The sequence below is a fragment of the Myotis daubentonii genome, chromosome 21 (genome assembly GCF_963259705.1).
Source record: "Myotis daubentonii chromosome 21, mMyoDau2.1, whole genome shotgun sequence".
Taxonomy (NCBI): domain Eukaryota; kingdom Metazoa; phylum Chordata; class Mammalia; order Chiroptera; family Vespertilionidae; genus Myotis; species Myotis daubentonii.
Window position 1 is genome coordinate 3,117,754 of NC_081860.1, and position 25,705 is coordinate 3,143,458.

The 25,705-nt window shown below is 46.1% G+C and overlaps 1 protein-coding gene across 3 annotated transcripts in view; it reads right to left on the reverse strand.

Moving 5' to 3' along the window:
- The window catches only part of LOC132222885 (zinc finger protein OZF-like), a 782,465-nt gene that overhangs the window by 46,357 nt on the left and 710,403 nt on the right, over nt 1–25,705 (reverse strand). The gene's annotated exons all lie outside the window — the stretch shown is intronic.

Consider the following 25,705-nt stretch of genomic DNA (forward strand, 5'->3'; position numbering starts at 1 on the left):
TGAATAAAGATTTTGTGGCGCAGGGAGTGAAGCCTGGGGAGGGAGAAGTTGGGACCATAGGCCTGGCTAACTAGAACAGACTGACAGATCTCTTAGGGGAAGAGGAGAATGCAAGAGATCCACCAAAGCATACATACAAAGGGTGAAAATGGGAGACATCTATAATACTATCAACAATAAAAAATACATGCATTTTTGTAAATTTTAAAATAATGTAGCCAAGCTGGTGTGGCTCCATGATAGAGCCTCAACCTATGAACCAGGAGATCATGGTTTTTTTGTTTTGTTTGATATTTATTTTATTTATTTTCAAGTCTTTATTGTTTAAAGTATTACATATGTCTCTTTTTCCCCCCAATGAGTACTCCCAGCCACCCCTACCCCTCAGCACATGTCATCACTCCCATAGTGTCTGTGTCCATTTGTTATGCTTATATGCATGCATATACTAGTAAGTCCTTTGGTTGATCCCTTACCCCCTCCTTCCCTCCTCTCACCTCCCTCTGAAGTTTGACAGTCTCTTCGATGCTTCTATGTCTCTGAATCTATTTTTGTTCATCAATTTATGCTGTTCATTATATCCCACAAATGATGAGTTCATGTGATACTACTGGTTCTTTTCCTTGTCAGGACACATACATAGGTTGTAAGCTCAATTCCCAGTGTGTGGGTGGAGTCATGCAGAAGGCAACTAATCAGTGATTTTTCTCTCATCATTGTTGTTTTTATCCCGCCCTCTCCATTTCACTCTCCAAAATCAATAAAAATATTGGAGAACAACCAAGATGGCGGCATAGGTAAACACCTGAACTTGCTGCTGCGCACAACCACATTAAAACTACAGCTAATGGGAGGAGGGGAGTTATGGGGGGGAAAAAAAGAGGAACAAATGTAATAATCTGAACAATAAAGATTTAATTAAAAAAAAAAACTACAGCTAAAAGGCAAAACGAATATCATCCAGAACCACGGGAGGGCTGGCTGGTAGGAGGTACAGAGGTGTGGAAGTGTTGAGGTATGGATGAGGTGCACAGGAAAGGGGCTGGCAGCTGTGTACACTGTTGTATTTTTCAATTGGGAGGGAGATACAAACTTCTGACTGCTCTGAACCCCAGTTCCAGGAGAGAATTTGGGGACCCAGACTCATACAGAGAGAAACTGTACTGTCTGTCATCAGGCCAGAATGTGAGGGCAGCTTTCTCACAGAGATGCTTGCAGCATTCATTGTTCCCGCACAGGGCCATGGGACACAGACCCTGGGACACAGACCCCGGGACCTCTCCGAGGCAAAGCAGACTGGCAGCCATTGCGGTTTGCTCCACTCTGGTGATTCCATGAGAACACGCCCCACCCAATTTACAATCCCACCCAAGCTGTGCACACAGGCTTTTGCATGCCAATGGCCTGGCCTTTCTCCACCTAAAAACCTCTCAAACTATAGCTGGATCAGAGAACCCCAGAGCTTCCAAAAGAAGGCCTAAGGTTCATCAGCAGCCTGCACTGCTTCACAGCTGCTCCTCATCTGGGCACCTCCAAACCCCAAACAAAGAGGAGGAATCTGCAGATCTCTCTGTAGCTCCTGCTGGGTGGCCCCAGGCAGTGGCTGACTTCGCACCTCCTTGGAGATCCAAGAGCCAGTCTATCCAGTGGTCAGAGTGAGACCATCCAGATTACAACTCTTCACATCCATAAGAGACTCACTCAGGGATCAGACTCAGTGAATGCCAAAGCCCCACTGAAGCAAGTCCTGCCCTATAAGGGTGTCTCCAGCACAGAAGTTCTCCCACTGTAGACACAACTGGTTCTCACAGCCAATAGACCTGGAGGTTAATTCCTACCAGTGATACCAACAGCAGTCAAGGCTTAACTATATAACAAGACTGTGCACATAGCCCACAAAGGGGTGCACCAAGAGTGTCCACCTCAGGTAATTAGGGAGGCTGAGCCACTGGGCCCTATAGGACACCTAGCACAGAAAGCCACTCTATCAACACAGGGAAGCAGCCAAAATGCAGAGACAAAGAAACAGGTCACAAATGACAGAAATGGAGGAAAGCAAACTACTGGATATAGAGTTTGAAACCACGGTTATAAGGTTACTCAAGAATCTTCTAGAAACATCCCAGAAATATAGTGAGACCCTCAAGGATATGAAACAGGACGAATTAGAAATTAAATATACACTGACTGAAATAAAGAATAATATACAGAGATCCAACAGCAGACTAGAGGATCCTAAGAATCAAGTGAAAGATTTAAAATACGAAGAAGCAAAAAACACCCAACTGGAAAAGCAAAAGGAAAAGGAATACAAAAATATGAAGATAGTTCAAGGAGTCTCTGCATTAGTCTCTGATAGTTCAAAGCATACCAATATATGAATTATAGAGGTGCCAGAACAAGAGAGAGAGCAAGATATTGAAAACCTACTTGAAGAAATAATGACAGAAAACTTCCCCTACCTGATGAAAGAAAGACTTACAAGTCCAGGAAGTGCAGAGAACCCCAAACAAAAGGAATCCAAAGAGGACCACACCAAGACACATCATAATTAAAATGCCAAGAGCAAAAGACAAAGAGAGAATCCTAAAAGCAGCAAGAGAAAGAAAATCAGTTACGTACAAGGGAGTACCCATACGACTGTCAGCTGATTTCTCAACAGAAGCTATGCAGGCCAGAAGGGAGTGGGAAGAAATATTCAAAGTGATGAATGCCAAGAACCTACAACCAAGATTACTCTACCCAGCAAAGGTATCATTTACAATTGAAGGTCAGATAAAGAGCTTCACAGATAAAAAGCTAAAGGAGTTCATCACCACCAAATCAGTATTATATGAAATGCTGAAGGGTATTCTTTAAGAAAAGGAAGAAGAAGAAAAAGGTAAAGATAAAAATTATGAACAACAAAGTGACAACAAACACATATCTATCAATAATTGAATCTAAAAATCAAGTGAATAAAAAATCTGATGAACAGAATAAACTGCTGAATATAATAGAAGCAGGGGCATAGAAAGGGACTGGACTGACAATTCTCTGGGGGGAGAGAGTGTGGGAGGTGCGGGAAGAGACTAGACAAAAATCGTACACCTATGGACGAGGACAGTGGGGGGAGGAGATAAGGGCAGGGGGTGAAGTGGGAACTAGGTGGAGGGGAGAAATGGGGAGAAAAAGAGGAACAACTGTAATAATCTGAACAATAAAGATTTATTTAAAATTATTTTAAACAAAGTATATACATTTATGCATAGCCCATGGACATGGACAATAATGTGAGGGCATAGAAGCTTTGAGGACAGGGTAGAGGGAGAAAAAGGGAGAGGTGTATGAGTAAAATTGGGAATGTCTGTAATAGAGTCAACAATAAAAAATAATAGTGTGCACAGCTGGTGGGGCTCAGTTGTTGGGCATGTACCCATCAACCAATGCCAGAGGCTAAAGCCAATAGCAGTTAGCATCTACACTAATAAAAGACAGACATGCAAATTGACTGTACCTTTGCTACACCTTAAGCCACTCCCACCAGCCAATCAGAGCTACTATATGCAAATTAACCAAACCAAGATGGCGGCTGGCAGCCACAGAGCTGGAGCAAGAAGGAGGCTTGGTTGCCCCAGTGATGGAGGAAGCCAAGCTTCCCGCCTGCAGCGGCCAGCTCTGAGCTCCACTCAAGGCAACAAAGTTTCAATTACAGAAGATAAATAAACCCCAGATACCTGCTTTCAGTTGGCCATGGCCACAGAGCTGTAGCAAGCAGGAGGCTTTGGTTGCTCCTGGCGATGGAGGAAGCCAAGCTTCCCACCCGCCCTGGCTGGCTCTGAGCTCCACTCAAGGCTACAAAGTTTCAATTATAGAAGGAAAATAAATCCCAGAATAAAAAAAAAAGAGAGAGAGGTTGGGAGCTTCTGTTGCCGGGGGGCTTGGCCAGCCTCAAAATGGCCCTCAACCCCTCACCCAGACTGGTCAGGCACCCCAGTGGGGACCCCCCATCCTAAAGGGGGTGTGGCCAGCCTGAAAACAGCCATCAGCCCCTCACCCAGGCTGGCCAGGCACCCCAGTGGGGACCCCCACCCTGAAGGAGGTGTGACCAGCCTGCAAACACCCATCAGCCCCTCATCCAGGCTGGCCAAGCACCCCAGCGGCGCCCCCACCCTGATCCGGGACACCCTTCAGAGCAAATCAGCTGGCCCCCTCCCATGCACCAGGCCTCTATCCTATATAATAAAAGGGTAATATGCAAATTGACCCTAACAGCAGAATGATTGGGAATGACTGGTCACTATGACACACACTGACCACCAGGAGGCAGATGCTCAATGCAGGAGCTGTCCCCTGGTGGTCTGTGCACTCCCACAGGGGGAGCTCTGCTCAGCCACAAGCCAGGCTGAAGGCTGCCAGCACAGTGGTGGTGGCGGGAGCCTCTCCCGCCTCCTCAGCAGCACTAAGGATGTCCGACTGCAGCTTAGGTCTGCTCCCTGCTGGTAAGTGGACATCCCTCAAGGGCTCCCGGGATGCCAGAGGGATGTCTGACTGCCAGCTTGGCCTGATCCCCCAAGGAGTGTGCCTAAGCCAGGAGGTGGACATCCTCCCAGACTGCAAGAGGGCATAGGCTGGGCTGAGGGACCCCCGGAGTGCACAAGTTTTTGTGCACTGGGCCTCTAGTATTAATATGAAAAGAAAACATTGGAAGGCCAATGGACTTTGATATTCAGGAGGGCTCAAAATCAGCGTAATACTGCCCTGCTGTGGGTCAATGGCTCAAGGCAATTTCCTAACCTGATAATCCTTATATTATTTACCAAACTTTTCCTTTGGTGTGCCTGTATGCATTGCTAAAGGGCCAATGTGTACTCAAGTAAATAAAAAGTGGACCAAGCAAGAAGTCAGTGTGCCTCTAAAAGAAAGAGGTCTCCACCTGGCCACCCATGCCTTCTAAATTCATATTTCTTGTATAGTATTTTCATTTGTGTGTTGGTCCCTCCTTCAGATACTGAACCCAAGCTGTGCAGGTTGCAGCAAACCAACATATCGCTGGTTCGATTTCAGGTCAAAGCACATGCCCAGGTTGGGGGCTCCATCCCAGTAGGGGCAATGCAGGAGGCAGCTGGTCAATGATTCTTTCTCATCATTTATGTTTCTTGCACTCCCTTTCTCTCTAAAAAATCAATAAACACATTTTTAAAATGAACAGTGTTAAGACATTTGATTCAACAACACCAAAGTGAATGAGGGCCATCCCATTTTCTTCCAAGTCTTGTAAGCAAATTCATGCCTTGCTCTGTCTTTATAGAGGATGTCCCAAGCATAACTGTGTTGTGGAACAGAGCAGCCTTGAGCTGGTCTGCCTCAGCTTGGCCTGTAGTGTTTGAGTTCTTGACTTCATGCAGAAAAGATTTCACAACACGAATTCAGAGATTTTGAGGGGACATTTATTAAAGCTGGGGATAATGAGAAACAAAAACAAAAACTAGGGCTTAGGATAGAAAAAGGAACAGCAGAGAGACTAGGCGGGGCTCCTTTGACTCTCTAGAAACATTGTGGGAAAGAAGGGAGCTAAAGTGGGGCTGCTGTAAGCTCACTGGAGAATCAGAGAAAAGGAGGCCTTGAGCACAGGTTCAGAGGGTTCGCCCAGGATGTGCTCTTGCTGCTCATTGTTCCCCAGTTGCAGGTCAAGTAGGATCCCTTAAAAGCTTAGGAGAGCCTGGTCAGTGTGGTTCAATGGTTGAGCACTGACCTATGAAACTGGAGGTCACGGTTGTATTCCCAGTCAGGACACATGCTCAAGCGGTAGGTTGTATCCCCATTGTGAGGCATGTAGGAGGCAATCTATCAGTGATTCTCTTTCATTGATTTTTTAAAAATATATTTTATTGATTTTTTACAGAGAGGAAGGGAGAGGGATAGAGAGTTAGAAACATCGATGAGAGAGAAACATCGATCAGCTGCCTCCTGCACACCCCCTACTGGGGATGCACCCGCAACCAAGGTACATGCCCTTGACCGGAATCGAACCTGGGACCCTTCAGTCCGCAGGCCGACACTCTATCCACTTAGCCAAACTGGTTAGGGCTCATTGATGTTTTTATCTTTCTCTCTTCCTTTCCCCTCTGAAATAAATAAAAATAAATTTTTTGAATGTATGTTTTAAATCAATTATACTTACATCAAAGTATAAAAAAATAATTAAAACTTCTCATTTCCCATTATTTTACTATTTTATTATGAATGTTCTTGAGCATGTTTGTACCTACTGTATCAATAACTTGGAAATGAAATATATTCAGTGCTATGACTTTGGAAGTTTGAAAGTGACAATGATGATAGTACTTACACCAGAAAAATTGATAAATACTTCAAACCTTGACTTCACTTAATATACTATTGAATGCTTTAACTTAAACTGAATGGTGGAGAATATTAGCAACGTAGGTTAATAAGTGTATCATGCAAGTGGGTTTTAAATTGTAGCTAGGATACAATTCGGAAAAAAAAAGCATTCAAAACATGTAGTTCCAAATGGCAAAGAAAGAAATTGAGTTCTTGTGGAATAGAAATGCAGTCTGTCTCATGATTGAGCAGGAAGTTCCAAGACAAAGGGGGGAATGAAAGGGCGAGGACTACGCCCTCCATCTTAACCTGGGTCCTCCATTTTTGGGCAGAGCCATGTGCTCGGCAAGGCTTCTTCCTGGAAGCCCAAGCCTCTGCTAGCCACGCCCAGGATTTCTCTGGACTAACCAATGACAATCAAGGGAAGTGCACGCCATCAATATGACCACATCCTGTGTAACGAGAGACCGACTTGCGCCTGGCCAATCGGCAGGACCCACAGTCCCCTCTCCACCCCTTACTCCACCCCCCTATAAAACTCCTCTTCCCATCGGGCTAGCCCTCTCTCTGCCACTGGGCTTACCGTTGCATCGGTGAGTGTGGTTGGGGAGCCGAACTAGTTCTAAATAAAGGACTCTTTGCTTTTGCATCGGAAAAAACAAAAAAGAAAAAAAGAAATTGAGTTCTTGAGAAATGAGTGAAGTGAAACCAGATGTGTTAGATGATGAACTGTTTTCCTATTCATTAAATCATAAATTCATTTTAAAAATTGGCAAAAATTTCTCTTTTTTATAGCAAAGGTGAAAATTTATTAAAGAAAAGTACAGACTCCCATGTGGGGGAGGGGAAAGGGTCCCATGGACTTCTTGTTTCCATGTACACTAACAAAAGAGAAGCATGCAAATTGGTGTCACTCCACTATGCCCACCAGCCAATCAAAGCAACTATGCAAATTAACCCAACAAAGATGGTGGTTAATTTGCATATGCAGGCACAGAGCGAAGGCTGAAGGCTCAAGTCTGAGTGAGGAGTGAAGACTGAAGACTGAAGACTGAAGACTGAAGAGGCTTGGCTTCTCCACTGCGGCCGGACCAAAGGCCTGGGTCCTGGGTGCCAGAGGAAAACCAGTGCTGGCAGCCAGGGGAAGGAAGGCCTATTGCACAAATCTCTTTGTGCAACGGGCCTCTAGTGGTTTGTAAAGGCTGTAGTTCCTATGTCCCCTCTGGTTGGTCAATATTCCCTTTCGAATTGGTTACTATAGTGACTCCTGAGGCCCTCCTCCCTCATTGTCCTCTATTCCCTCTGGGCTTTCTTCCTCCTACTTTATTTTGTAAATATAGACCTTTTTTGGGCTACTTCCAGTTCCCTTGTCTTATGGAAATATAACTGCACCTGGCTTCCTTGTGTTATGGAAATGTATCTTTTCCCACTCTGTAGCCCTGTGTTTTTCTATGGACTCCAATTCTAAAAATTCCCTAAGTCTGCCTATATTCCCCTACAATTCCTATTTCAGTCCCCTCTCCATTTAGGAAACCCCAACTGCCACTGGGGACAGGGGGTGCTTCCTGGCTGCTTCCTGCTGGCAAAGAGGTCATAGTTTGTAGTGGCAGTCAGGGTCCCATCAGAAGTGGGTGGTCTAAGGGTCCACGGAAGATGGATGTAGCAGCCTCCATTTGTTGGTCCATGCAGAGGACCAATTGTAGCTTTAAGGCTTCTAAATGGGAGGATATGAAACATACCAAAGGTTGAACAGGCAATGGTTAAAGATAATTAATAAGAAACAAAACAAAACAGTATAAACCAAGGTCTGAGAAGGGGAGTTGGCCAGTAGGGATGGCATTATATCTTTAATTGGTGCCCAGGCTTCTGGGGCAAGAGGCTGTGAGGCCTTCCTTTTAGCTGAGCTGTTTGAGCAAGAAGTGATATTCATGGCACAGACTTTGCCCTGCTCAATCGAGGGCTTGTCTGTGAATAAAAATCTGTAGAGGCTTGAGAAGTGGTTCTGGTCTGGTTAGTGGTTAGTGGTAGCATAAGTTGTCATATAGACTAAGATTTAACACATTTTACTCTGAAAGGGATGTGGGAGATATATGTCCAATTTGAGATTATCTGACCCTGAATTGGGCTGCTTATAACATAGTAGTGAAACAGGAATTTTAGGGGTAAAATAGGACAGGTTTAGGAAATTTTAGAAATTAAGGGGACCATGGAGGAAGCAAAGGGCTGCAGAGCAGCAGAAGGTGTATTTCCATAGACTAGGGGCGCTGAAAAGCTGCAACAAGTACATTTCCATAGAATGAGGGAGCTGGGAACAGCAGAAGGTCTATATTTACAAAATAAAGAGAAGGAAGCCCTTCATCCAGAATGAGAAGAAGAAAGCCCAAAGGGAACAGGAAAACAATAAGGAAGGGGGAGGGGAGAACCTCACATGTCCCATATGTCAGTGGACCTTTGAGCCCAGGAGTTACTATAGCAGTGGTTCTCAACCTTCCTAACGCCCCGACCTTTTAATACAGTTCCTCATGTTGTGGTGACCCCCAACCATAAAATTATTTTCGTTGCTACTTCATAACTATAAATTTGCTGTTATGAATCATAATGTAAATATCTGGTATGCAGGATGTATTTAGGCGACCCCTGTGAAAGGGTCATTCGACCCCCAAAGGGGTCGCGACCCACAGGTTGAGAACCACTGTACTATAGTAACCAGTCTAAGGGAATAGTGACCAATCAGAGGGGATATCAAGGCACCAGGACCTGCAGCCTTTATAAGCCATAGGCAAAAGGAGCTCAGTGGAACTCTTTCCCTCTCCCCATGTGGGAGTCTGTAGTGGGAGTCTGTACTTGTTCTTCAATAAATCTCTACCTTTGCTGTATCACTTTCTGTCCGTGGATTCGTTCTTCGATTCCAGCAAACAAAGAATCCAGGTTCAAGTCCAAAAATTCCGTTTCGATAGTTAGGGATTTGGAGAGCCAGTATAACTGAAAAATTAGCTACTGAAGCATAGTAACCTCCATCTTGGGTAAACACTGCTGTTTAAAAAATTTTTTAAAATGTATTTTATTGATTTTTTTACAGAGAGGAAGGGAGAGGGATAGAGAGTTAGAAACATTGATGAGAGAGAAACATCCATCAGCTGCCTCCTGCACACCCCCTACTGGGGATGTGCCTGCCACCAAGGTACATGTCCTTGACCAAAATTGAACCTGGGGTCCTTCAGTCCACAGGCAAGGCTCTATCCACTGAGCCAAACCGGTTAGGGTTTAACCATGCTATTCTGGCTTCTGTAAACATTTGCTTGCTTAAATAATAGGGAAAAATATGACTACTCCCATTCCAGAGAGGCCAGAAACTGTGTCCCAGACAGAGCTGTCAGTGCTGGCGCCAGGCCAGGCCTTGAGATATGATCGCACGGCCCTGTCCCAGCACACAGGACTTTTTCACAGAAGGTCTGGAAATCTTGTTCCAAATTTGGGAGACAAAGAGCGGAAAACATATAAATAGGAGCAACTCCCACCATGTTGGGCCTCAGAATTTGAGAAGCAATATTTCCTCTGGGCCCGCTAGTGCTAGCGAAATGAAAAAGACTCCAAATAAATTTGGCTTATTGATTAAGGTGTCATTAGGGATACAAAAAAGGAGCTATAAGTGGGAACATCACATGGTGTATCTGGGTTTGGCCAAAGTTTCTGACTAGACATTTCAATTAAAGAGATAAGGACAGTGTAATAAATGCATAAAGAAATGCTCACCATAAAAATTTCTTAGGGAAATGGATTTAAAACAAAACAAGTTATCACTACTGATTTTCAGGCCTACAATTTAAAAATATTAAACATATATGCTCACAGGGATAAAGAAAAACTAGAATTTTCATTATTGTGGGTGGCTGAGAAGGCAAAGGAAGGACCATTTTAGATCACAGTTCTGCATATCTTAAAAAGTAAAACACAGCCCTAACTGGTTTGGCTCAGTGGATAGAGTGTTGGCCTGGGGACTGAAGGGTCCCAGGTTCGATTATGGTCAAAGGCATGTACTTTGGTTGCGGGCACATCCCCAGTGGGTGGTGTGCAGGAGGCAGCTGATTGATATTTCTCTGTCATCAATGTTTCTAACTCTCTATCCCTCGCCCTTCCTCTCTATAAAAAAAAAATCAATAAAATATATTTTAAAAAGAAGTAAAACACACACCTATACTGCAACCATTAGATAAGGAAAATATACCTTTATATTAAGAACTGAACCCAATATTTCCAGAAAATTTATTTATAATACCTCAAACCTAAAAATAACCCAAACCATAAACTGATCAATAGATAAAGTGGTTATTTACAGAATGCAACACTACTCAGCAATAAAAAGATAATTAACTTTTCACATAAGCATTAGTGTTGAACCTCAAAATAACTGTGTAGCATGAAAGAATCCAATATTTTTTAAAGAACACACTCATTATAGTGTTTATAACATTATGAAAAATATGAACTAATCTTGTAAAGGAAGGAAAAATCAATGACTGCATTTATTTTTTTTAATTTTTATTTATTTTTTAAAAAAATATATTTTATTGACTTTTTACAGAGAGAAAGGGAGAGGGATAGAGAGTTAGAAACATCGATGAGAGAGAAACATCAATCAGCTGCCTCCTGCACACCCCCCACTGGGGATATTCCCACAACCAAGGTACATGCCCTTGACTGGAATCGAACCCCGGACTCCTCAGTCCGCAGGCCGACACTCTATCCACTGAGCCAAACTGGTGAGGGCTCAATGACTGCATTTAGAGCTCAGGAAGTCAGAAAGAGAGATTATAAAAGGGCAGGAGGTAAATATAGGGTGTGGTAAAGTAGGTTTAGAGTTGTTGGTATGGAATTAATACAATAGTTAATAAATAACAACACAAGAACAAACTCTTCCCTGGCCATTGTACTTCAGTTGGCTGGGCACCATCCCTTGCCCTCAAAGGTCACTGATTCCAGTCCAGGTCAGGGCACACGCCTGTCTGGATGCCCTGTAGGTGATGTGCAGGAGGCAGCAGCTCAATGTTTCTTTCTCTTATCGCCATTTCTCCCTCTCTCCCGTCCTCTCTTTCTAAAAGGTCAATAAAAACATTTAAAATGTATAAAAGACTTATTTTTAAAAAGGGAATAAACTCTGTGTTTTGCATACTCACATCTGTAAGCCTACTTTTGCCCTAACCTGTATATGGGTGTGAGATATGTTTATTTCATGGTTTTTTTCAGCTTTATCCATATGTCCAAGCTCACCACATAGTACGCATTAGAAGAGTGCATTTTGTAGCATGTCAGTTATAAATATCTATACTAATAAAAGCCTAGGTGGCCCTTGAACCCTCGTAGGACACCCTCACATCATCACAAGATGGCTGCCATCAGATGGCCGCCACAAGATGGCTGGCAGGGGAGGGCAGTTGGGGACAATTAGGCCAACAGGGGAGCAGTTAGGCGTCAATCAGGCTGGCAGGGGAGCAGTTAGGGGGCAATCAGGCAGGCAGGCGAGTGGTTAGGAGCCAGCAGTCCCAAATTGTGAGAGGAATGTCCTACTGTGGGTTTAAGCCCGATCCCTGCAACCGGCAGTAGGACATCCCCTGAGAGGTCCCAGACTGGACTGAGGGACATCCCCCCTCCAGTGCACAAATTTCATGCACCGGGCCTCTAGTACTTAAATAAAGCCTTAAAATGTACTTCCAAATGAAGTCCTGGATGTCCCTGTCTTGTTAGGAAATTAAAATTGCAAACCTATATGGGCTCTACCATCTCTCTCCCAATTTCCTAAGAGGACCAGCCTTGCCTCAGGGGCAACAAATATCGGCAAGGAGTGAAGACTATGGCCATCGGAATCCACAGGGATGCTGACTGGTTACAAAACATACAACCTGGGACTGATTACAGGATTATCCTTCCTCTAGGTTTGAGGTGTTGCCAGTTGAGGAAACCTTGAGGTGAACAACCTAGATGGCCCAGGAGAATCCAAAAAACTGTGTTTATTTTCTCTGCTGGTGACTTCAGCCACAGGAAACAGCTATGGAGGCCCTGAGAATGTCTGTAAGCAGACATCACACCAGCCACAGACCATTGATCACTTGTGGATAACATCCAGAAGAGGCACTTTTCCTCCAATTTACTGCAGTCTTTCCCATTCACTATGATTATAGTGTTTCTGTTCTAATGGTGGTTCCATTTAAACCTCAGAGTCTTACAACAAATTACACCAGCCTATGCAATTTCATACATCATGGCACATGACTCCTTTACAGTATGTGGGGGAGGAGTTCCCCTAAACATTGCTGAGAATTATGTAATACTGTGAACAGAGAGTATAATTCATATTGTTCACACAGGCACAACAATGAACTCCTATTCTGGGTGACCATTGAACTCACCAATGATATAGGCACCAGACCGGAAATTAGAACCACAAAGTCATGTAGACTTTCTTTCAAGGCCTTGATCAGCAATGCAAAATAAGCCAATATTGGTCAAAGAGTGATTTTCTGCCATTATTATGTGCCTTCCAAAGCACAGAACGTTTGGGATCCCACAAATGCTGAGTCATACTAATTTACTCTCTTAAAGGAAACACTAAGAATTAAGGTGCTGCCCTGCTCAGGGGGCTCAGTGGGTTGGAGTCTCCTCCCACAAAGCACACCTCCTAAAATGATGGGCTGTTTGCTTCCTGGTAAGGGCACATAACTAGGTTGCAAATTTGATCCTTGTTCAGAAAGCATAGAGGAGGCAATTGATGCATGTTTCCTCTTATATCCATGATCTTTCTTTCTTTCCCTCTTTCTTCCCCTCTTTCTTTCTTTCTTTCTTTCTTTCTTTCTTTCTTTCTTTCTTTCTTTCTTTCTTTCTTTCTTTCTTTCTTTCTTTCTTTCTTTCTTTCTTTCTTTCTTTCTTTCTTTCTTTCTTTCTTCCTTCCTTCCTTCCTTCCTTCCTTCCTTCCTTCCTTCCTTCCTTCCTTTCTCTCTCTCTCTCTCTCTCTCTCTCTCTCTCTCTCTCTCTCTCTCTCTCCCTTCCTCCCGCTCAAATTAATAAATAGTTCCCTGGGAGAGAATTTAAAAAGGTGTTGATGTTTCAAGTACATACCGTTAAATCTAAAGCTATCTCTCTAGAACAGTCATCAGAATCAACTGAACTCAGTGGAAATCTCTCCTTTCATGTAAGAGGCTAAAAGGATCAATATCGTGGATTTCAGAAAACCCCCACATGATTAGTGTCATAGTCATGATACCCACCTTGTTGTTTTTATTTAAGCCCTCAAACCTGAAAGTTTCTGATCAAAGTCATCTCTTTATTTTTTTAACTTAGGTTAGTCTTTGAGTGATAAAAATTCACTTTCCCGTGGAAGAAGCTGTTTCTGAGGGATTCCAACTTTTCCTAGTGAAACTCATGTTTTAATGTCTATAAATACTGCCAGTGACACAGGAGGCATGAGTCAGCCAACTTGCAGTCTTTCTTAAAGCAGAGGATCCTCTGGAGATCACATGGATCCTGACGTTGGGATTCTAAAGATGACTTCCTGAGACAGATGTAAATGTCTAAGGCTCCTCACGATCTGAAATAGTATTTCATCTATTGCATATCCTGCCTCATTACTGTGTCCTCCAGCCAATTTTTTTGAAATTCTGTGGAAGATTACCATCATTACTGTCCCCTTGTAAATTTCTGTGTCATTTTTCTCTAAAGAACTATGCTTGTGATGAGTAAACTAAAGCACCTTCTAGATACATTTTTACTCATGAATAAGCAAACATGTTTAAGCCCCTGGATTCTTTATGTGCAGTCAGGACTGTAAATTTCCCTCTGGCAATGATTTTTCTGAAGGGGCTGCCCATCAGCCCTTCTGAAGGCAGTCTGGGGCTGGAGGCAAACTGTGAGGCCACCTGAGGAGAAGGTCAAGTCCTGCCACAGTGCCCACAAGCCAGCCAGGACCCCCTTTCTAATGTCAGTTTCCAAAGCAGCCACAGTGACCTCCCTTCATCTCCCAAATTGGGGGAGGGGGGCATGCTCCCAGCAGGCCTTCCAACTGGACTCTGCCACTCCTTCCTGGATTTTCTGAGGGAGGCCCCCACTGACCACTACTGGCTTCACCTTATGCCTGATCTCCTGTCACCTGTCACAGTAATCCTTTTCATTGTCTGTGGGCAGTCCTCCACTAGGACATCAGATCCTAAGGGAAGGGGAATCTGTATCTCTGGAGTCTATAACAGTTGGGGTCAAAAGCGGCTATGTCCTCAGTCCTAATGTTATATTGTAAATCAGTGAGCAGAACAGAGGATGCCTCAATGAGCCAATTAATTAGGAGTCTTTATTATGCTAGCAGGCTCAGAGCAATATATTGTCAAGTTCTGAGCAAAAGCATGGAGGAAGCTTCCTTATTTATATCTTTCCCTGTCCTTTGTCCCCCAAATATGGGGGTTCTGGACCTTCTGCAGATTTTACAAAGAGCTTTGTGTAAGTAATTTTTGCAGACAGCTTGTAACCTTGAGCATAGTACATAACTAATAGGGAGTAGCATCAGCCCCTTACATCAGATGGCTAGCCTGCAAGGTCAGACAGCTAATTTTATTTTCTCTATTATTCATTCAAGCTTAAAAGTAATGTTAATTTACAGAATAAGGGACTGTCTAAAAAATAACAGAGATGACTACATAGAACAAGGGATCATTTAAAAACAGCAGAGGATTTTAAACAATAATTTTACAAGATAGAGATTATTATGCTTCACTCCCCAGTGGTTTTATGTAAATGAGTCAAATCATTGACTCTTGTGGGTCATTATTGGGGAGGGAGTTATATTAACCTCTGAGGACTATAAGCTTGATAGAATTAATTCTCTGCTGAATAAAGACAGTAAGCCAGTTTATAAGACAAGGGCCCAGAATGAGGGCCAGGAGTAATCTTTAGAGGGTCCGAAGAGTCCTGGACTCTCTATTCTGCTGGGCTGCCTTAAGCCGGTGTGATGAAGCCATATTGGGATTCTGTCGACCTTGACTGTTGTGGGGGTGGTCAAGATGATGGTGTGTGGTCCTTTCTAGGTAGGAGTCAGTCCTTGGGTGGCAAATTTCTTACCCAAACAGAGTCACCAGGTTGGAAGGGATGAACCGGATCAGAAGTTGGTACAGGCGGAGCGTCTTGAACATGCATTTGGACTGCTATCTGAGTGGACTGTAAAGCCTGTAAGAACTTGAGTAAAGATTGGTTATGGATTTCAGCTTTTCTAGAGTGGGTATATAGTACTTATTTCTTACAAGTTCTACAAGCTTAGTATGGTTTTGTGTAAGCTGATGAGGTGGGTAGGTCAGGGTCTGGAAGAGTCACTAGAATCTGAAGAGACCCCACTGGTTTTAGGGCAGCCTCCCAGGCTGCTTCGTCTGCTTCCTTGACAAGTAGTTGCAGCTGCTACTGCCCAGAGGCAGGCGGGCTACCTAGATGCAACGGGGTCGTCTTTGGGAAAAAAAAATTTTTTTTATTGATTTTTTACAGAGAGGAAGGGAGAAGGATAGAGAGTTAGAAGCACTGATGAGAGAGAAACATCAATCAGCTGCCTCCTGCACACCCCTTACTGGGGATGTGCCAGCAACCAAGGTACATGTCCTTGACTGGAATTGAACCTGGGACCCCAAGTCCACAGGCCGACGCTCTATCCACTGAGCCAAACCAGGTAGGGCAAGTCTTTTGGATAAGTATGCTACCGGCCATTTTTAGGGGCTGAGACTTTGGGTGAGAATCCCTTTGGCTATGCACCTTGGCTCACATATGTAGAGGTGGAAAGAATTATATCTGGTAGTGCTAGTTGGCCCATCGTCCTTGCTCTGCTCATCTGTCTTACTGCCTAATATATTCTTTCAAGGATCCTGACTCTGAATTCTTTTATGGAAAATGAACATGGGTGTGGCTCCTCTGGCTACTTCCATGCTGAAGAGGGGTGCAGTTTTCTTTCCGAGCCAGGAGATCCTTGCTGTCTGTCTGTCAGAGGGACGATGAGGCCTGGGCACAGAAGGAGGTGGGCTTGTGACCTGGTGCAGACAAACTGTATTATGAAATTTAGTATTATTGAGCAATTAGGATAGCAAGAGTTATAACAAATGGTCCAGCGGAAGGGAAAGAAAACATTTCAGATTTCTTTTTTTATTGCTTAAAGTATTACAAAGGGTATTACATATGTGTCCTTTTCCCCCCCTGCCCTTGACAATCCCCTGGCCTCCCCTACCCCCCAGTGTCTTATGTCCATTGGTTATGCTTATATGCATGCATACAAGTCCTTCGGTTGATCTCTTACTCCCCTCCCTCCTGCCCTACAACCCTCCCTGGCCTTCCCGCTGCAGTTTGACAATCTGTTTGAGGCAGCTCTGCCTCTGTATCTATTATTGTTCAAAAGTTTATAATGGTCTCTATTGTCCATGAGTGAGTGAGATCATGTGGTATTTTTCCTTTATTGACTGGCTTATTTCACTTAGCATAATGCTCTCCAGTTCCGTCCATGCCGTTGCAAATGGTAAGAGTTCCTTCTTTTTTACAGCAGCATAGTGTTCCATCGTGTAGATGTACCACAGTTTTCTAATCCATTCATCTACTGATGGGCACTTAGGCTGTTTCCAGATCTTAGCTATGGTGAATTGTGCTGCTATGAACATAGGGGTGCATATATCCTCTCTGATTGGTGTTTCTGGTTTCTTGGGATATATTCCTAGAAGTGGGATCACAGGGTCAAATGGGAGTTCCATTTTCAGTTTTTAGAGGAAACTCCATACTGTCTTCCATAGTGGCTGCACCAGTCTGCATTCCCACCAGCAGTGCACGAGTGTTCCTTTTTCTCCACATCCTCTCCAGCACTTGTCATTTGTTGATTTGTTGATGATAGCCAGTCTGACAGGTGTGAGATGGTACCACATTTGTTGTTTTGATTTGCATCTCTTGGATGATTAGTGACTTTGAGCATGTTTTCATATGTCTCTTGGCTTTCTGAATGTCCTCTTTTGAAAGGTGTCTATTTAGGTCCTTTGCCCATTTTTTGATTGGATTGTTTATCTTCCTTTTGTTAAGTTGTATGAGTTCCCTATAAATTTTGGAGATTAAGCCCTTATCAGATATGACATTGGCAAATATGTTTTCCCACAAAGTGGGTTTTCTTGTTGTTTTGTTGATGGTTTCTTTTGCTGTGCAGAAGCTTTTTATTTTGATGTAGTCCCATTTGTTCATTTTCTCTTTATTTTCAAGTGCCCTAGGAGCTGTATCAGTGAAGAAATTGCTTCGGCATATGTCTGAGATTTTGTTGCCTTTGGATTCTTCTAGAATTTTTATGGTTTCCCGTCGTACATTTAAGTCCTTTATCCATTTTGAGTTTATTTTTGTGTATGGTGTAAGTTGGTGGTCTAGTTTCATTTTCTTGCATATATCTGTCCAATTTTCCCAACACCATTTATTGAAGAGACTATCTTGGCTCCATTGTATGTTCTTGCCTCCTTTGTCAAATATTTATTGAGCATATTGGTTCGGGCCGATTTCTGGGCTCTCTATTCTATTCCATTGATCTATATGCCTGTTCTTGTGCCAGTACCAGACAGTTTTGAGAACAGTGGCTTTGTAATACATCTTGATATCTGGTATTGAGATCCCACCTACTTTATTCTTTTTCAGGATTGCTGCAGCTATTCGGGGTCTTTTTTTATTCGAGATGAATTTTTGGAGAGTTTGTTCTAGATCTGTGAAGTATGCCATTGGTATTTTAATGGGAAGTGTGTTGAATTTATAGATTGCTTTGGGTAGTATGGACATTTTAATGATGTTGATTCCACCAATCCATGAACACAGTATGTTCTTCCATCTGTTTATGTCTTCCTCTATATCTTTATCAACGTCCTGTAGTTTTCTGTGTAGAGGTCTTTTACCTCTTTAGTTAAGTTTATTCCTAGGTAGCTTAATTTTTTTGGTGCAATGGTAAATGGGATTGTTTTTATAATCTCTCTTTCTGAAAGTTCACTATTGGTGTATAGAAATGCCTCAGATTTCTTGGGGTTAATTTTGTATCCTGCTACATTGCCAAATTCATGTATTAAGTCTAGTAGCTTTTTGATGGAGTCTCTAGGGTTTTCTATGTATAATATCATGTCATCTGCAAATAAGGACAGTTTTACTTCCTCTTTTCCAATTTGGATGCCTTTTATTTCTTCTTCTTGCCTAATTGCAATGGCTAACACTTCCAGTACTATGTTGAACAGGAGTGGTGAGAGTGGGCGTCCCTGTCTTGTTCCTGTTCTTAGGGGAAATGGTGTTAGTTTTTGTCCATTGAGTATGATGTTGGCTGTGGGCCTGTCATATATGGCTTTTATTATGTTGAGGTATGATCCTTCTACTCCAGCCTTACTGAGAGTTTTTATCAAAAATGGGTGTTGAATTTTGTCAAATGCTTTTTCTGCATCAATTGATATGACCATGTGGTTTTTTTCTTTCAATTTGTTTATGTGATGTATCACGTTTATTGATTTGCGGATATTGTACCATCCTTGCATCCCTGGGATAAATCCTACTTGGTCATGGTGTATTATCTTTCTGATGTACTGCTGCATCCGATTTGCTAAGATTTTGTTGAGGATTTTGGCATCTATGTTCATGAGGGATATTGGCCTGTAATTCTCTTTCATTGTGTTGTCTTTACCTGGTTTTGGTATTAGGGTGATGCTGGCTTCATAGAATGAACTTGGAAGTGTTCCTTCCTCTTGAATTTTTTGTAGTAGTCTGAGGAGGATAGGTTTTAGTTCTTCCTTGAATGTTTGGTAAAACTCCCCTGTGAAGCCGTCTGGTCCTGGGCTTTTGTTTGATGGAAGCTTTTTGATGACTGCTTCAATTTCTTCCATAGTTATTGGCCTATTGAGATTTTTAGATTCTTCCTGATTGAGTTTTGGAATGTTGTATTTTTCTAGGAATTTGTCCATTTCCTCCAGGTTGTTTAGTTTGTTAGAGTAGACCTGTCCATAGTATTTTTAAACAATCATTTGTATTTCTGTGGGATCTGTTGTTATTTCGCCTCTATCGTTTCTGATTTTGTTTATTTGGGTCCTCTCTCTTTGCTTCTTGGTGAGTCTGGCTAGAGGTTTGTCAATCTTGTTTATCCTTTCAAAGAACCAGCTCTTGGTTTCATTGATTTTCTGTATTGGTTTTTTGGTCTCTATGTCATTTATTTCTGCTCTAATCTTTATTATCTCCTTCCTTCTGCTCACTCTGGGGTTTTATTGTTGCTCTCTTTCTAATTCTTTGAGTTGTAGAGTTAGATGATTTACTACCATTTTTTCTTGTTTTTTGAGATAGGCCTGTAGAGCTATAAACTTCCCTCTCAGGACTGCTTTCATGTGTCCCATACGTTTTGGATTGTTGTGTTTTCATTGTCATTAGTTTCCAGAATGTTTTTAATTTCTTCTTTGATCTCATTGGTAACCCAATCAATATTTAATAACATGCTATTCAGCTTCCAGGTGTTTGAGTATTTTGGGTTGTTTTTATTGTAGTTTATTTCTAATATTATGCCATCGTGGTCTGAGATGATGCTTTTTATGATTTCAATCTTCTTGAATTTGGGGATACTTTGCTTGTGACCCAATATATGGTCTATTTTTGAATATGTGTTATGAGCACTTGAGTAGAATGTATATTCCCTGGCTTTGGGGTGAAGCGTTCTGAAGATGTCTATTAAGTCCATCTGATCTAGTGAGTCATTTAGGATTGCTGTTTCTTTGCTGATTGTTTGTCTAGAGGACTTATCCAGTGCTATCAGTGGTGTATTAAAGTCCCCTACTATGATTGTATTGTTGTCGATCTCTCCTTTGATATCTTCCAGGAGTTTTTTTATGAATTTGGGTGCTCCTGCATTGGGTGCATATATGTTTACCAGGGTTATATCTTCTTGTTGTATTGATCCCTTTATTTTATTTTTTTTGAATATATTTTATTGATTTTTTACAGAGAAGAAGGGAGAGGGATAGAGAGTTAGAAACATCGATGAGAGAGATCCATCAGCTTTCTCCTTTTTGCCCCCCACTGGGGATGTGCCCGCAACCAGGGTACATGCCCTTGACCGGAATCGAACCCGGGACCCTTGAGTCTGCAGGCCGACGCTCTATCCACTGAGCCAAACCGGTTCGGTTGTATTGATCCCTTTAGTATTATGAAGTGGCCTTCCTTATCTCTTGTTATGGCCTTCACTTTGAGGTCTATTTTGTCCGATATAAGTATTGCTACCCAAGCCTTCTTTTCCTTTTTTAATACAGTTGGCTGGTACCTCCCAAACTTCTTGAATTAAAACCCCAGGGTGGGCCCAAGAACCCATCTTTTTAAGAAGCTGGAAGGCTGTTTCCATGTGGTGGTAAGTAGGTGTGCTCTGGCTGCTGAAGAGCCATACAACCATGTTCAAAGCACAAGTAATTGCTGATAAATTTCTTCAGTTTGTTTTTGCCGTTATGGAGGTCACAGTGCTAAAATCAGCCAGCCGTGTCTCGGATTCTCCTTATACAGTGTGAAGAGAGCGGGGAAGCAGGGCAGCACCGCCAGGAAAGAGGGGCGAAACCCACTTGCTGAGTTGTTCCAGAGCCTTTCTTAGACGCTCACACCCAGCGTGGAGCTTGCAGATTATCAAGGGCAAACGTGCAAGGGTTAGAGGTTTTCCATATTTAGGAGTCGTACTGCAGAGCGTTCCAGATCAATATCTTTCTAGGTTTCACGTCACCTGTTCTGCCGACGGACTCAGGCTGCTGGATGCCTTTGTCTGAAAGGTCCTTCTTCATCCCACTAAATCTCAGGAACTGGCCTTTCAACTCATTTACTCTCAACTGCCAGGGGACATTCAAAAGAGTTGGCCTTGGTCCTCTTTGAATCAAGCTTTCCCCCACTTATGCAAGGCCAAGCCGGGCCGCTGGTCACCACAGGCGCTGCAGGGCTGGCCTCTCTCTATCCGCCCCAGTCCAGTCAACGAGCGGCTGGACAGTCTTTTCCGGGAGCCCCGGCTGAACATGGCCGGGCGCCTGCCACTCGCAGCGGGTCCCTGGGTCTGTCCCACGCGGCCGGGGAGGGCGGCTGCCTGGAGGGCACGCGCGGCCAGTGGCCCGGAGCCCGGCTGTCTCCGCCTCGCAGCCCCGCCGGCTCCGAGCGCAGCCTCACATTTCAGTTTTAATAACTTTTAATGAAATAGAATTTTCCTTCTTAAAATTATCCTTATGTTTATTAAAAGAGCTACATTAAGACCAATTTATTTACAGTATTCAATTTTGGCCCGGAGGCTGCCTGCACAGAGCCCCGGAGCGCCCTGCGGCCAGCAACACGGATGGAAACACCACCCAGGACAGAAGCCCGGGATAGACTCACGACCTCGAGGGTCAGACACACGTCTGGTACATGCGCGAAAGCCTTGGAAAGGTCTGGAAAAGGGCCGCGCGGGTTCGAGGGGGCGGGGAAGGCTCGCACGCTCTGCCTGCGCACTTCTGCATTTGCTTGAAGTTGCACAACCGGCCCCATGGGCAGCCCGGGCGGAGTGGGAGAGGGGCAGGTGCCGGCCGCCGGGGTGTGTCCGGGACAAAGTGCTGGCCCTCGGCCAGGCCGGCCCGGAGCTGCCCTGGGAGGGAGAGAACCCGGCCGCTCACCCTGCAGTCGGCCGGGCTGCCGGCTTCCCCGAGGCCCGCTGTACCCCAGGCACCTGCGAGGGGGTCCTGCCAGCAGCGGGCCTCGGGGTACAGCCAGACCCTCCCCCCCCCAACCCCCTGTCTCGCTCAGGATAGGATCCCTGGTTCAGCGGGGAACCAGCAGTTTCAGAGGAACCCCGCCCAAAGGCTAACAGGAAATGGCTGAGAGAGTGCGATCTGACGGCTTCCCACCCTCACCCCCAGCGGGGCAGGTGACACAGATGGTCCCTAGGGGTCTGCAGGAGGGTGGGACAGCCGGGCCCAGCCCAGGGGCCCCCCGTGCGGGCCAGATCCCAGAGCTGCTGACATGGGCAGTGGGCAAGGAGATGTTTTTGGGTTTTTTATTGATTTTAGAGAGAGGGAGAGAGAAACATCCATGATGAGAGAAAATCATGAGTCGGCTGCTTCCTGCACGCCCCATACTGGGGATCGAGCCCGCAACCCGGGCGTGTGCCCTTGACCCAAAATCCAACCGTGACCTCCTGGTTCCAGGCAATACTGTTGCTATGTTATAATAAAATTTGGTCTCTCTCACTCTCTCTCTCTCTGCCTCTATCTACAAGTACACATGTAACTCCTGGCGATGGAGGGGAAACAGCACAGAATTCATTCTGAGAGCAATGCTTTGTGGGCACAGATGGGTAGACACATATAGGCAGACAAGAAGGATGGAGGGGCCATTCTCGGGGGCCCACCGAGCCCCTCCATTTCAGACAACAGCCTCCTGCACGGAGGAATCTCCAGATGCAGGATGTGGGAGGGGGAGGGTAGCAGGGGGGCCCAGGCCTTTCCTACTCTGATTGTCTTTGAATGTTCGCACCCCAGCCCATCAGCCTCAGCGACAGTCAGCTCCTGGCCTCGCCGCACACCCTCCAAAGCCCATCTTAGCAGATGTCCCAGGCCCGGGCCTGACGAGCCGACCCACCCAACGAGAGTTCGCTTGAGTTACAAAGACGTTGGTGTCTTTGTTTTGTTTTCGAGGGTGTTTTGCTATAACATCAACAATGACTTGCCCTGGCCGGTGTGGTTCAGTGGGAAGAGCGTGGGCCTTCGGACTGAAAGGTCCCGGGTTTGATTCTGGTCAAGAGCATGCGACCTCGGTTGCCAGGCCCGATCCCCAGCCCTGGTCGGGGCATGTGCGAAGGCAACCAATCGGTGTGCCTCTCTCACATCAATATTTCTGTCTCTCTTTCTCTCCCTTCCACTCTCTCTAAGAATCAATGGAGCTCAGCCGGTGTGGCTCAGTGGTTGAGCGTCAACGTAGGAACCAGGAGGTCACGGTTCCATGCCCGGTCAGGGCACGGGGTTGCGGGCTTGACCCCAGTGTGGGGCGTGCAGGAGGCAGCAGATCCATGATTCTCTCTCATCATTGATGTTTCTATCTCTCCCTAACCCTTCCTCTCTGAAATGAATAAAAATATTTTTAAAAAAATAAAATTAAAAAACCTGGATTGCTGGGCGGCAGAGCAGCACCCGGCACCTGGAAGTATGCGATTCCAAGGGCCCCAGCGGAGCCCTGCGCCCCTGCGGTGGAGGCGGCCTGGGGAGTTGTGCACACCTGGAGGCAGGGGGCCGGCTCCCGCACTCATCACAAACGGGGTGCACCTCAGGCAGGGCTGGTTCCATCCTCTTTGGCCAGCTTTGGGGTTCCAGGCACACCCCCCACCCCCAGACTGGCTCCCAACGCCCTGCCCCAATCCTCTAGCAAGGGATCCGCTCAGGGCCCACAAAACCTGGACCCCAGCAATGGTTGGGGGGCGGGCCGCAGCCAGCCAAGTCCAAAGTCACCCCCAGACTAAAGCCCTCCCTCCCTCAATACCCCCCCCCCTCCCCCAAGCCAGGCCAGCTCCACTCACGACAGCTCGCCACCCTTCACCCAGCCCCTCCCCAGTTCCCCAACCCAGCGAGCCACCGGTGCCATCCAATGGGAGGCCAGTCGCAAAAATATTTTCCAACCAGCAAGTTCCCTGCCTAGTGCGGGCCTCGCCCCTCCCCTCCAAAGAGGTTCCCAGCCCCAGCCACGCCCCAAGCGCTGACCCCTTCCTTGTATTCAGGGTCCCGGGAGCTGGGAGCTGGGCCCCGCCCTCGCCGCCACACCAACCATGGCCCTGTTGTGCCCAAGCTAAACCAACACTCTCCCTTCAGGGATCCAGGCTCCATCTGGGTCCACACAGCCTTCATTCGGACACTCAGAGGGCCCGCCTTCACCCTGGGCCCCACTTCACCCCGGACTGCCACGCGGTTTTGGGGGCCACATGCCTGGGCCCGCAAACGCGGGGGCAGCCCTCCGAGGGCCCGGTGCTTCTGAGATGCGCGGGTATTGGAACCTTGCAGACCTCGGATCCGCTCAGCTGACCAATGCAACCGAGAGGGCAGCAATTTTAATTTTTTAAATGTTTTTTAAAAAATTATTATTGATTTCAGAGAGAGGAAGGGAGAGAGGAAAAGAAACATCCATGATGAGAGAGAACCATGGATCGGCTGCCTCCTGCACACCCCACCCTGGGAATCCAGCCCACAACCCGGGCATGTGCCCTGACCGGGAATCGAACCGTGACCTCCTGGTTCCTAGGTCTCCAGGCTCAACCACTGAGCCATACTGGCCGGGCCTGGGCCGCAATTTTTAAACCAGTATTTTAATCATCTGATGAACTGTTTTATACGTAAGAAGGCTGAACCGCTGGGAACCAGAAAACAGAAGCATACGGGTGTTTGTTTTGTCTTTCACTTGGCCCAAATAGGGAGGACATGAAGGATTCATGTGAGCTCAGAGGAAAGATGCGGTTCTTGACACTGAACTGGGAAAGAAAAGTTGTCATCCATTTAAATGCGGGTGGGTTTTGTTGTTGTTGCTACTTTTGTGTTTAAAAAAACAACCAACTTCCAGGTCGAGGGCCCCTGGGATCGGAGAGCGGGCGGCGGTCCCGGCCCCCAGGCTGCCGCCCCGGGACGCCCACCCCCGCGCAGGTGCCGGCGCCCGCATCCGTCCGGGGCAGAGTGAGCGCAGGGCCGGGAAGTGGGCAGCGCAGGGCGACGGGCGGGCAGGAGGGCTGGGCCCTCGTTTCTGGAGAGAAAGCGTGGCCTCCCCAAGGAGCCCCTGGGGTCGGACGTGCCCCCGCCGGCCGGATGGGCGTGGCTCCCACCCCGAGCCTCCGACCCGGGACAGGGACCGCCCCCCGCAAGCTCTTGTTTCGACAAACCTTAGAGGGCTGGAAAAATTACAGGAAGGGGAGAGCAAAGAATGTGCCGAGTGGCTACAGGGAGCCCTGTCCCCGCGTGAACTTCACCCGCCGCGCGCCTCGCCTCGCCCGGCCGGCCCCGCCCCTCCCGAGCGCGCGCCCGGGCAGCGCGGGAGGGACCGGGAGCCAGGGCACCCCCTTTCCTCGCGGCTTCCGGGTGTCACGGCCTCCCGCATTTCCCCGATGGGTCCCCCACCCCGCGGCCCCCACCCAGCTCGCCCGCATAGACGGCTGCTGCCACGCTGCGGGCTCCGCTGCTCGTCGCAGCGACTCGTTAGAGGCGCATCCGCACCCACAACCTCCGGGGAGCGAGGGCGAGCGGGGCGGGGGCGCGGCGGGCCCTCTCCGCCGGCTGCACGGGGCTCCCGGCCGCCTCTGCTGTCACCAGCGCGGCTCCGCGTCCGTGAGGCCCCCGCCCGGCCGGGCCCCACGGAGTGAGCGCATGGA